This window comes from Mobula birostris, chromosome 16 (genome assembly GCF_030028105.1).
Source record: "Mobula birostris isolate sMobBir1 chromosome 16, sMobBir1.hap1, whole genome shotgun sequence".
NCBI lineage: Eukaryota > Metazoa > Chordata > Chondrichthyes > Myliobatiformes > Myliobatidae > Mobula > Mobula birostris.
Window position 1 is genome coordinate 55,422,583 of NC_092385.1, and position 14,976 is coordinate 55,437,558.

At 60.5% G+C, this 14,976-nt stretch overlaps 1 protein-coding gene across 1 annotated transcript in view; it reads left to right on the forward strand.

Moving 5' to 3' along the window:
- Positions 1–14,976, forward strand: part of grip2b (glutamate receptor interacting protein 2b) — a 157,644-nt gene that overhangs the window by 73,982 nt on the left and 68,686 nt on the right. The window lies entirely within an intron of this gene.

The window sequence follows — 14,976 nt, forward strand, 5'->3', positions numbered from 1 at the left end:
CAGAAAAATAATTAGATGAGTGTTCATGCCAAGCGACATATTAGAACAGCCAAGCAAAATCAGGACAAAAGTGTAGGTGATCTTAAATTGGATTTCCTTTATTATTATCACATGTACTAAGATACAATATCATTTTACATGCCTCCAGACAGTTCATTCCCTACCGAGGTAGTGAAAAGGAAACGTTGAATGCATTATATAGTGTACAGTTAAAGAAAGTACAATGCAGATAGACGTAAAGTGCAAGGGCCAGGACAAGGAAGGTTGAGAGATCAAGTGTTCATCTTTTGCTAATGAGAGGTCCATTCAAGAGTCTTATAACAGCAAGATGGAAGCTGTCCTTGAGCCTGGTTGTATGTGCTTGCAAGCTTTTGTATCTTCTGCCAGACAGGATGAGGGCAGAATAGAGAATACCGGGGTGAAAGGAGGCATTTTTTTTTACATTGGCTGCTTTTATGAGGCAGTGGGAAGTGCAGATGGAGTTAATGGAAGGGAGGCTGGCTTGTGTGATTGACCAGGCTGTCTTCACAACTAAGAACAGAGGGTAGGAAGGATGAGGTGATGAAAGAACTAAAAATGTGGGTGCTCAAGTGGCAGGAATAGGGCAGATACAGAGGGCTTCAGGACTGGAGATGCTTACACATATAGAGAGGAATGAAACTATAGAGGGGTTAGAATCGAGTAATACCCTATCCCACGGGAACAATGTCATCGTGAAAGAAGGATAATGTTTGTTCATAATAAATATTCATTTATTTTCTACTTCGGTTAAGCTAAGGGTAAATACACTGAAATTTAACACTATTGAATAAATATGGTGTAACATTTTCCTCAGTAATTATCTCCGTGTGCTAATTATTGTGGTTGTGGATCTATATTCTTTGTTATGATCCATTTGGTGGCAGAGTCAAATTACTATCTGGCATTGAAAGGACTGGGTGGCACGAGCACTCTGAATTGATTTGCAGCTACATGACACACTGAAATCGGTCACTAATCGATTGGACCCCGGATGCTGATGGCAGATTGAAGAGCTGAGCATAAAATTATTGACTTGATGCCTCCCACAGCACATGAGAAGAGCAACCTTTGTAATCAGCAGTCTGGAGTTTGACATATTATGCACTAGCATGCCTATGGTAGAATAGTGCTCATGTAACATGACGGACTCTGCGTCTGAGCAGGTGCTGAAGGAGGTAGGGTGACACAATGGCAAGGCAGATAGACATGCTGTCTCCTGCCTTCAGCAAGAGGCATTTGATTTTGGCCGTAGGTCCTGTCTGTGTGGAGTTTTCACATTCTGTCTCCAATTAAGTTTCCCCTAGGTGTCCCAGTTTCCTACCACAGCCCAGAAATGTGTGATAAACACATGAGATTCTGCAAATGCTGGAAATCCAGAGCAACACACACAAAATGTTAGAGGAACTCAGCAGGTCAGGCAGCATCTATGAAAATGAATAAAAACGATCAATGTTTCGGGCCAAGACCCTTCATCAGGACTGGGAAGGAAAGGGGAAGAATCCAGAATAAGAAGGTGGGGGAGAGGAAGGAGTCCAAGCTGGCGGGTGATAGGTGACTCCCGGTGAGGGGGAGGGGGAGGGGGTGATGAAGTGAGAAGCTGAGAAGTGATAGATGGAAAAGGTAAAGGGCTGAGGTAGAAGGAATCTGTTTGAGAGGAGAGTGGACCACAGGAGAGAGGGAAGGAGGAGGGGAACCAGAGGAAGGAAGTGGGCAGGTGAGGAGAAGGGATAAGAGGGAAGCCAGAATGGGGAATGGAAAAAGAGAGAGAGGAGAGAGAGGAGAAAATACTGGGTCAAAAAATCAATGTAAAGACGTGTGAGATGAGTGGTTGGTAGATTAAACGATTTCTGTAAATTACTCCTAATAGGTAAATGGCAGAAGAATCAGTGGGGGTGGGGCATGAAATTGAGGATCATTGGAGAGAGAATAGATCAAAGAGAAATAAATGGGAGAAGAGGGCTGACGGGATTGTTCTGAGATGCAGCCTAGACTCAGTGGGTCATGTGCCTTTCTTCTACGTTGTAAGAAAATATGAGAGACAGAATATGAAATGCTAACTTACTAATGCACCAGGGCCCCATCCACCCCCTCAGATACACTAGGGCCCCATCCACCCCCTCAGATACACCAGGGCACCATCCACCCCCTCAGATACACCAGGGCGCCATCCACCCCCTCAGATGCACCAGAGCCCCATTCACCCCCTCAGAAACACCAGAGCCCCATCCACCTCCTCAGATACACCAGAGCCCCATCCACCCGCTCAGATACATCAGAGCCCCATCCATCCCCTCAGATACACCAGAGCCCCATCCACCCCCTCAGATACACCAGGGCCCCATCCACCCCCTCAGATACACCAGAGCCCCATCCACCCCCTCAGATACACCAGGGCCCCATCCCCCCCTCAGATTCACCAAGGCCCCATCCACCCCCTCAGATACACCAGGGACCCATCCACCCCCTCAGATTCACCAGGGCCCCATCCACCCCCTCAGATACACCAGGGCCCCATCCACCCCCTCAGATACACCAGAGCCCCATCCACCCCCTCAGATACACCAGGGCCCCATCCACCCCCTCAGATACACCAGGGCCACATCCACCCCCTCAGATACACCAGAGCCCCATCCACCCGCTCAGATACACCAGGGCACCATCCACCCCCTCAGATACACCAGGGCCCCATCCACCCCCTCAGATTCACCAAGGCCCCATCCACCCCCTCAGATACACCAGGGCCCCATCCACCCCCTCAGATACACCAGAGCCCCATCCACCCCCTCAGATACACCAGGGCCCCATCCACCCCCTCAGATACACCAGAGCCCCATCCACCGCCTCAGATACACCACGGCCCCATCCACCCCCTCAGATACACCAGGGCCCCATCCACCCCCTCAGATACACCAGGGCGCCATCCACCCCGTCAGATACACCAGGGCCCCATCTACACCCTCAGATACACCAGGGTGCCATCCACACCCTCAGATACACCAGAGCCCCATCCACCCCCTCAGATACGCCAGGGCCCCATCCACCCCCTCAGATACACCAGGGCCTCATCCACCCCCTGAGGTACACCAGGGCCCCATCCACCCCCTGAGATACACCAGGGCCCCATCCACCTCCTCAGATACACCAGGGCCCCATCCATCCCCTCAGATACACCAGGGCCCCATCCATCCCCTCAGATACACCAGGGCCCCATTCACCCCCTCAGATACACCAGGGCCCCATTCACCCCCTCAGATACACCAGAGCCCCATCCACCCCCTCAGATACACCAGGGCCCCATCCACCCCCTCAGATGCACCAGGGCGCCATCCACCCCCTCAGATGCACCAGGGCGCCATCCACCCCCTCAGATGCAACAGAGCCCCATCCACCCGCTCAGGTACACCAGAGCCCCATCCATCCCCTCAGATATACCAGAGCCCCATCCACCCCCTCAGATACACCAGAGCCCCATCCACCCCCTCAGACACACCAGAGCCCCATCCACCCCCTCAGATACACCAGGGCCCCATCCACCCCCTCAGATTCACCAAGGCCCCATCCACCCCCTCAGATACACCAGGGCCCCATCCACCCTCTCAGATTCACCAGGGCCCCATCCACCCCCTCAGATATACCAGGGCCCCACCCACCCCCTCAGATACACCAGAGCCCCATCCACCCCCTCAGATACACCAGAGCGCCATCTACCCCCTCAGATACACCAGAGCCCCATCCACCCCCTCAGATACACCAGGGCCCCATCCACCCCCTCAGATTCACCAGGGCCCCATCCACCCTCTCAGATACACCAGGGCTCCATCCACCCACTCAGATATACCAGGGCCCCATCCACCCTCTCAGATACACCAGAGCCCCATCCACCCCTTCAGATACACCAGAGCCCCATCCACCCCCTCAGAGACACCAGAGCCCCATCCACCCCCTCAGATACACCAGGGCCCCATCCACCCCCTCAGATACACCAGAGCCCCATGCACCCCCTCAGATACACCAGGGCCCCATTCACCCCCTCAGATACACCAGAGCCCCATCCACCCCCTCAGATGCACCAGGGCCCCATCCGCCCCCTCAGATACACCAGAGCCCCATCCACCCGCTCAGGTACACCAGAGCCCCATCCACCCCCTCAGATACACCAGAGCCCCATCCACCCCCTCAGATACACCAGGGCCCCATCCACCCCCTCAGATTCACCAGGGCCCCATCCACCCCCTCAGATACACCAGGGCCCCATCCACCCTCTCAGATACACCAGAGCCCCATCCACCCGCTCAGATACACCAGAGCCCCATCCACCCCCTCAGATACACCAGAGCCCCATCCACCCCCTCAGATACACCAGGGCGCTATCCACCCCCTCAGATACACCAGGGCCCCATCCACCCCCTCAGATACACCAGGACCCCATCCACACCCTCAGATACACCAGGGTGCCATCTACACCCTCAGATACACCAGGGCCACATCCACCTCCTCAGATACACCAGGGCCCCATTCACCCCCTCAGATACACCAGGGCCCCATTCACCCCCTCAGATACACCAGGGCCCCATTCACCCCCTCAGATACACCAGGGCGCCATCCACCCCCTCAGATGCACCAGGGCCCCATCCGCCCCCTCAGATACACCAGGGCCCCATCCACCCGCTCAGGTACACCAGAGCCCCATCCACCCCCTCAGATACACCAGAGCCCCATCCACCCCCTCAGATACACCAGGGCCCCATCCACCCCCTCAGATACACCAGGGCCCCATTCACCCCCTCAGATACACCAGAGCCCCATCCACCCCCTCAGATACACCAGGGCGCCATCCACCCCCTCAGATGCAACAGAGCCCCATCCACCCGCTCAGATACACCAGAGCCCCATCCATCCCCTCAGATACACCAGAGCCCCATCCACCCCCTCAGATACACCAGAGCCCCATCCACCCCCTCAGATACACCAGAGCCCCATCCACCCCCTCAGACACACCAGAGCCCCATCCACCCGCTCAGGTACACCAGAGCCCCATCCACCCCCTCAGATACACCACAGCCCCATCCACCCCCTCAGATACACCAGAGCCCCATCCACCCCCTCAGATACACCAGGGCCCCATCCACCCCCTCAGATTCACCAGGGCCCCATCCACCCCCTCAGATACACCAGGGCCCCATCCACCCTCTCAGATACACCAGAGCCCCATCCACCCCCTCAGAGACACCAGGGCCCCATCCACCCCCTCAGATACACCAGAGCCCCATTCACCCCCTCAGATATACCAGGGCCCCATCCACCCCCTCAGATTCACCAGGGCCCCATCCACCCTCTCAGATACACCAGGGCCCCATCCATCCCCTCAGATACACCAGGGCCCCATCCACCCCCTCAGATACACCAGGGCCCCATCCACCCCCTATGATATACCAGGGTGCCATCCGCCCCCTCAGATGCAGCATGGCGCCATCCACTCCCTCAGATGCAGCAGAGCCCCATTCACCCCCTCAGATGCAGCAGAGCCCCATCCACCCCCTCAGATGCACCAGAGCCCCATCCACCCCCTCAGATACACCAGGGCCCCATCCACCCCCTCAGATACACCAGAGCCCCATCCACCCCCTCAGATACACCAGGGCCCCATCCACCCCCTCAGATTCACCAAGGCCCCATCCACCCCCTCAGATACACCAGGGCCCCATCCACCCTCACAGATTCACCAGGGCCCCATCCACCCCCTCAGATACACCAGGGCCCCACCCACCCCCTCAGATACACCAGAGCCCCATCCACCCCCTCAGATACACCAGGGCCCCATCCACCCCCTCAGATACACCAGAGCCCCATCCACCCCCTCAGATACACCAGAGCCCCATCCACCCCCTCAGATACACCGGGGCCCCATCCACCCCCTCAGATTCACCAGGGCCCCATCCACCCCCTCAGATACACCAGGGCTCCATCCACCCCCTCAGATATACCAGGGCCCCATCCACCCTCTCAGATACACCAGAGCCCCATCCACATCTTCAGATACACCAGAGCCCCATCCACCCCCTCAGAGACACCAGAGCCCCATCCACCCCCTCAGATACACCAGGGCCCCATCCACCCCCTCAGATACACCAGAGCCCCATGCACCCCCTCAGATACACCAGGGCCCCATTCACCCCCTCAGATACACCAGAGCCCCATCCACCCCCTCAGATGCACCAGGGCCCCATCCTCCCCCTCAGATACACCAGAGCCCCATCCACCCACTCAGGTACACCAGAGCCCCATCCACCCCCTCAGATACACCAGAGCCCCATCCACCCCCTCAGATACACCAGGGCCCCATCCACCCCCTCAGATTCACCAGGGCCCCATCCACCCCCTCAGATACACCAGGGCCCCATCCACCCTCTCAGATACACCAGAGCCCCATCCACCCCCTCAGAGACACCAGAGCCCCATCCACCCCCTCATAGACTCCAGGGCCTCATCCACCCCCTCAGATACACCAGAGCCCCATTCACCCCCTCAGATACACCAGGGCCCCATCCACCCCCTCAGATACACAAGGGCCCCATCCACCCCCTCAGATTCAGCAGGGCCCCATCCACACCCTCAGATACACCAGGGCCCCATCCACCCCCTCAGATACACCAGAGCCCCATCCACCCCCTCAGATATACCAGGGTGCCATCCGCCCCCTCAGATGCACCAGGGCGCCATCCGCCCCCTCAGATGCACCAGAGCCCCATCCGCCCCCTCAGATACACCAGAGCCCCATCCGCCCCCTCAGATACACCAGAGCCCCATCCACCCGCTCAGATACACCAGAGCCCCATCCACCCCCTCAGATACACCAGAGCCCCATCCACCCCCTCAGATACACCAGGGCGCTATCCACCCCCTCAGATACACCAGGGCCCCATCCACTCCCTCAGATACACCAGGACCCCATCCACACCCTCAGATACACCAGGGTGCCATCCACACCCTCAGATACACCAGAGCCCCATCCACCCCCTCAGATACACCAGAGCCCCATCCACCCCCTCAGATACACCAGGGCCTCATCCACCTCCTCAGATACACCAGGGCCCCATCCACCCCCTGAGATACACCAGGGCCCTATCCACCCTCTCAGATACACCAGGGCCCCATCCATCCCCTCAGATACACCAGGGCCCCATTCACCCCCTCAGATACACCAGGGCCCCATTCACCCCCTCAGATACACCAGGGCCCCATTCACCCCCTCAGATACACCAGGGCGCCATCCACCCCCTCAGATACACCAGGGCCCCATCCACCCGCTCAGGTACACCAGAGCCCCATCTACCCCCTCAGATACACCAGAGCCCCATCCACCCCCTCAGATACACCAGGGCCCCATCCACCCCCTCAGATACACCAGGGCCCCATTCACCCCCTCAGATACACCAGAGCCCCATCCACCCCCTCAGATACACCAGGGCGACATCCACCCCCTCAGATGCAACAGAGCCCCATCCACCCGCTCAGATACACCAGAGCCCCATCCATCCCCTCAGATACACCAGAGCCCCATCCACCCCCTCAGATACACGAGAGCCCCATCCACCCCCTCAGACACACCAGAGCCCCATCCACCCCCTCAGATACACCAGAGCCCCATCCACCCCCTCAGATACACCAGAGCCCCATCCACCCCCTCAGATACACCAGGGCCCCATCCACCCCCTCAGATTCACCAGGGCCCCATCCACCCCCTCAGATACACCAGGGCCCCATCCACCCTCTCAGATACACCAGAGCCCCATCCACCCCCTCAGAGACACCAGGGCCCCATCCACCCCCTCAGATACACCAGAGCCCCATTCACCCCCTCAGATTCACCAGGGCCCCATCCACCCTCTCAGATACACCAGGGCCCCATCCATCCCCTCAGATACACCAGGGCCCCATCCACCCCCTCAGATACACCAGGGCCCCATCCACCCCCTCAGATATACCAGGGTGCCATCCGCCCCCTCAGATGCAGCAGGGTGCCATCCACCCCCTCAGATGCAGCAGAGCCCCATCCACCCCCTCAGATGCAGCAGAGCCCCATCCACCCCCTCAGATGCACCAGAGCCCCATCCACCCCCTCAGATACACCAGGGCCCCATCCACCCCCTCAGATACACCAGAGCCCCATCCACCCCCTCAGATACACCAGAGCCCCATCCATCCCCTCAGATACACCAGGGCCCCATCCACCCCCTCAGATACACCAGGGCCCCATCCACCCCCTCAGATACACCAGGGCCCCATCCACCCCCTCAGATTTACCAGGGCGCCATCCACCCCCTCAGATGTACCAGGGCGCCATCCACCCCCTCAGATGCAGCAGAGCCCCATGCAGCCACTCAGATGCACCAGAGCCCCATCCACCCGCTCAGATACACCAGAGCCCCATCCATCCCCTCAGATACACCAAAGCCCCATGCACCCCCTCAGATACACCAGAGCCCCATCCACCCCCTCAGATACACCAGAGCCCCATCCACCCCCTCAGATACACCAGGGCCCCATCCACCCCCTCAGATTCACCAGGGCCCCATCCACCCCCTCAGATACACCAGGGCCCCATCCACCCCCTCAGATACACCAGAGCCCGATCCACCCCCTGAGATACACCAGAGCCCCACCCACCCCCTGAGATACACCAGGGCCCCATCCACCCCCTCAGATACACCAGGGCCCTATCCACCCCCTCAGATACACTAGGGCCCCATCCACCCCCTCAGATACACCAGGGCACCATCCACCCCCTCAGATACACCAGGGCCCCATCCACCCCCTCAGATACGCCAGGGCCCCATCCAACCCCTCAGATACACCAGGGCGCCATCCACCCCCTCAGATGCACCAGAGCCCCATTCACCCCCTCAGAAACACCAGAGCCCCATCCACCCCCTCAGATACACCAGAGCCCCATCCACCCGCTCAGATACATCAGAGCCCCATCCATCCCCTCAGATACACCAGGGCACCATCCACCCCCTCAGATACACCAGGGCGCCATCCACCCCCTCAGATGCACCAGGGCGCCATCCACCCCCTCAGATGCACCAGAGCCCCATTCACCCCCTCAGAAACACCAGAGCCCCACCCACCTCCTCAGATACACCAGAGCCCCATCCACCCGCTCAGATACATCAGAGCCCCATCCATCCCCTCAGATACACCAGAGCCCCATCCACCCCCTCAGATACACCAGGGCCCCATCCACCCCCTCAGATACACCAGAGCCCCATCCACCCCCTCAGATACACCAGGGCCCCATCCCCCCCTCAGATTCACCAAGGCCCCATCCACCCCCTCAGATACACCAGGGACCCATCCACCCCCTCAGATTCACCAGGGCCCCATCCACCCCCTCAGATACACCAGGGCCCCATCCACCCCCTCAGATACACCAGAGCCCCATCCACCCCCTCAGATACACCAGGGCCCCATCCACCCCCTCAGATACACCAGGGCCACATCCACCCCCTCAGATACACCAGAGCCCCATCCACCCGCTCAGATACACCAGGGCACCATCCACCCCCTCAGATACACCAGGGCCCCATCCACCCCCTCAGATTCACCAAGGCCCCATCCACCCCCTCAGATACACCAGGGCCCCATCCACCCCCTCAGATACACCAGAGCCCCATCCACCCCCTCAGATACACCAGGGCCCCATCCACCCCCTCAGATACACCAGAGCCCCATCCACCGCCTCAGATACACCACGGCCCCATCCACCCCCTCAGATACACCAGGGCCCCATCCACCCCCTCAGATACACCAGGGCGCCATCCACCCCGTCAGATACACCAGGGCCCCATCTACACCCTCAGATACACCAGGGTGCCATCCACACCCTCAGATACACCAGAGCCCCATCCACCCCCTCAGATACGCCAGGGCCCCATCCACCCCCTCAGATACACCAGGGCCTCATCCACCCCCTGAGATACACCAGGGCCCCATCCACCCCCTGAGATACACCAGGGCCCCATCCACCTCCTCAGATACACCAGGGCCCCATCCATCCCCTCAGATACACCAGGGCCCCATCCATCCCCTCAGATACACCAGGGCCCCATTCACCCCCTCAGATACACCAGGGCCCCATTCACCCCCTCAGATACACCAGAGCCCCATCCACCCCCTCAGATACACCAGGGCGCCATCCACCCCCTCAGATGCACCAGGGCGCCATCCACCCCCTCAGATGCACCAGGGCGCCATCCACCCCCTCAGATGCAACAGAGCCCCATCCACCCGCTCAGATACACCAGAGCCCCATCCATCCCCTCAGATATACCAGAGCCCCATCCACCCCCTCAGATACACCAGAGCCCCATCCACCCCCTCAGACACACCAGAGCCCCATCCACCCCCTCAGATACACCAGGGCCCCATCCACCCCCTCAGATTCACCAAGGCCCCATCCACCCCCTCAGATACACCAGGGCCCCATCCACCCTCTCAGATTCACCAGGGCCCCATCCACCCCCTCAGATACACCAGGGCCCCACCCACCCCCTCAGATACACCAGAGCCCCATCCACCCCCTCAGATACACCAGAGCGCCATCAACCCCCTCAGATACACCAGAGCCCCATCCACCCCCTCAGATACACCAGGGCCCCATCCACCCCCTCAGATTCACCAGGGCCCCATCCACCCTCTCAGATACACCAGGGCTCCATCCACCCCCTCAGATATACCAGGGCCCCATCCACCCTCTCAGATACACCAGAGCCCCATCCACCCCTTCAGATACACCAGAGCCCCATCCACCCCCTCAGAGACACCAGAGCCCCATCCACCCCCTCAGATACACCAGGGCCCCATCCACCCCCTCAGATACACCAGAGCCCCATGCACCCCCTCAGATACACCAGGGCCCCATTCACCCCCTCAGATACACCAGAGCCCCATCCACCCCCTCAGATGCACCAGGGCCCCATCCGCCCCCTCAGATACACCAGAGCCCCATCCACCCGCTCAGGTACACCAGAGCCCCATCCACCCCCTCAGATACACCAGAGCCCCATCCACCCCCTCAGATACACCAGGGCCCCATCCACCCCCTCAGATTCACCAGGGCCCCATCCACCCCCTCAGATACACCAGGGCCCCATCCACCCTCTCAGATACACCAGAGCCCCATCCACCCGCTCAGATACACCAGAGCCCCATCCACCCCCTCAGATACACCAGAGCCCCATCCACCCCCTCAGATACACCAGGGCGCTATCCACCCCCTCAGATACACCAGGGCCCCATCCACCCCCTCAGATACACCAGGACCCCATCCACACCCTCAGATACACCAGGGTGCCATCTACACCCTCAGATACACCAGGGCCACATCCACCTCCTCAGATACACCAGGGCCCCATTCACCCCCTCAGATACACCAGGGCCCCATTCACCCCCTCAGATACACCAGGGCCCCATTCACCCCCTCAGATACACCAGGGCGCCATCCACCCCCTCAGATGCACCAGGGCCCCATCCGCCCCCTCAGATACACCAGGGCCCCATCCACCCGCTCAGGTACACCAGAGCCCCATCCACCCCCTCAGATACACCAGAGCCCCATCCACCCCCTCAGATACACCAGGGCCCCATCCACCCCCTCAGATACACCAGGGCCCCATTCACCCCCTCAGATACACCAGAGCCCCATCCACCCCCTCAGATACACCAGGGCGCCATCCACCCCCTCAGATGCAACAGAGCCCCATCCACCCGCTCAGATACACCAGAGCCCCATCCATCCCCTCAGATACACCAGAGCCCCATCCACCCCCTCAGATACACCAGAGCCCCATCCACCCCCTCAGACACACCAGAGCCCCATCCACCCGCTCAGGTACACCAGAGCCCCATCCACCCCCTCAGATACACCACAGCCCCATCCACCCCCTCAGATACACCAGAGCCCCATCCACCCCCTCAGATACACCAGGGCCCCATCCACCCCCTCAGATTCACCAGGGCCCCATCCACCCCCTCAGATACACCAGGGCCCCATCCACCCTCTCAGATACACCAGAGCCCCATCCACCCCCTCAGAGACACCAGGGCCCCATCCACCCCCTCAGATACACCAGAGCCCCATTCACCCCCTCAGATATACCAGGGCCCCATCCACCCCCTCAGATTCACCAGGGCCCCATCCACCCTCTCAGATACACCAGGGCCCCATCCATCCCCTCAGATACACCAGGGCCCCATCCACCCCCTCAGATACACCAGGGCCCCATCCACCCCCTATGATATACCAGGGTGCCATCCGCCCCCTCAGATGCAGCATGGCGCCATCCACTCCCTCAGATGCAGCAGAGCCCCATCCACCCCCTCAGATGCAGCAGAGCCCCATCCACCCCCTCAGATGCACCAGAGCCCCATCCACCCCCTCAGATACACCAGGGCCCCATCCACCCCCTCAGATACACCAGAGCCCCATCCACCCCCTCAGATACACCAGGGCCCCATCCACCCCCTCAGATTCACCAAGGCCCCATCCACCCCCTCAGATACACCAGGGCCCCATCCACCCTCTCAGATTCACCAGGGCCCCATCCACCCCCTCAGATACACCAGGGCCCCACCCACCCCCTCAGATACACCAGAGCCCCATTCACCCCCTCAGATATACCAGGGCCCCATCCACCCCCTCAGATTCACCAGGGCCCCATCCACCCTCTCAGATACACCAGGGCCCCATCCATCCCCTCAGATACACCAGGGCCCCATCCACCCCCTCAGATACACCAGGGCCCCATCCACCCCCTATGATATACCAGGGTGCCATCCGCCCCCTCAGATGCAGCATGGCGCCATCCACTCCCTCAGATGCAGCAGAGCCCCATCCACCCCCTCAGATGCAGCAGAGCCCCATCCACCCCCTCAGATGCACCAGAGCCCCATCCACCCCCTCAGATACACCAGGGCCCCATCCACCCCCTCAGATACACCAGAGCCCCATCCACCCCCTCAGATACACCAGGGCCCCATCCACCCCCTCAGATTCACCAAGGCCCCATCCACCCCCTCAGATACACCAGGGCCCCATCCACCCTCTCAGATTCACCAGGGCCCCATCCACCCCCTCAGATACACCAGGGCCCCACCCACCCCCTCAGATACACCAGAGCCCCATCCACCCCCTCAGATACACCAGGGCCCCATCCACCCCCTCAGATACACCAGAGCCCCATCCACCCCCTCAGATACACCAGAGCCCCATCCACCCCCTCAGATACACCGGGGCCCCATCCACCCCCTCAGATTCACCAGGGCCCCATCCACCCCCTCAGATACACCAGAGCCCCATCCACCCCTTCAGATACACCAGAGCCCCATCCACCCCCTCAGAGACACCAGAGCCCCATCCACCCCCTCAGATACACCAGGGCCCCATCCACCCCCTCAGATACACCAGAGCCTCATCCACCCCCTCAGATACACCAGAGCCGCATTCACCCCCTCAGATACACCAGGGCCCCATCCACCCCCTCAGATACACCAGGGCCCCATCCACCCCCTCAGATTCAGCAGGGCCCCATCCACACCCTCAGATACACCAGGGCCCCATCCACCCCCTGAGATACACCAGAGCCCCATCCACCCCCTCAGATATACGAGGGTGCCATCCGCCCCCTCAGATGCACCAGGGCGCCATCCGCCCCCTCAGATGCACCAGAGCCCCATCCGCCCCCTCAGATACACCAGAGCCCCATCCGCCCCCTGAGATACACCAGAGCCCCATCCACCCGCTCAGATACACCAGAGCCCCATCCACCCCCTCAGATACACCAGAGCCCCATCCACCCCCTCAGATACACCAGGGCGCTATCCACCCCCTCAGATACACCAGGGCCCCATCCACTCCCTCAGATACACCAGGACCCCATCCACACCCTCAGATACACCAGGGTGCCATCCACACCCTCAGATACACCAGAGCCCCATCCACCCCCTCAGATACACCAGAGCCCCATCCACCCCCTCAGATACACCAGGGCCTCATCCACCTCCTCAGATACACCAGGGCCCCATCCACCCCCTGAGATACACCAGGGCCCTATCCACCCTCTCAGATACACCAGGGCCCCATCCATCCCCTCAGATACACCAGGGCCCCATTCACCCCCTCAGATACACCAGGGCCCCATTCACCCCCTCAGATACACCAGGGCGCCATCCACCCCCTCAGATACACCAGGGCCCCATCCACCCGCTCAGGTACACCAGAGCCCCATCCACCCCCTCAGATACACCAGAGCCCCATCCACCCCCTCAGATACACCAGGGCCCCATCCACCCCCTCAGATACACCAGGGCCCCATTCACCCCCTCAGATACACCAGAGCCCCATCCACCCCCTCAGATACACCAGGGCGCCATCCACCCCCTCAGATGCAACAGAGCCCCATCCACCCGCTCAGATACACCAGAGCCCCATCCATCCCCTCAGATACACCAGAGCCCCATCCACCCCCTCAGATACACGAGAGCCCCATCCACCCCCTCAGACACACCAGAGCCCCATCCACCCGCTCAGGTACACCAGAGCCCCATCCACCCCCTCAGATACACCAGAGCCCCATCCACCCCCTCAGATACACCAGAGCCCCATCCACCCCCTCAGATACACCAGGGCCCCATCCACCCCCTCAGATTCACCAGGGCCCCATCCACCCCCTCAGATACACCAGGGCCCCATCCACCCTCTCAGATACACCAGAGCCCCATCCACCCCCTCAGAGACACCAGGGCCCCATCCACCCCCTCAGATACACCAGAGCCCCATTCACCCCCTCAGATTCACCAGGGCCCCATCCACCCTCTCAGATACACCAGGGCCCCATCCATCCCCTCAGATACACCAGGGCCCCATCCACCCCCTCAGATACACCAGGGCCCCAT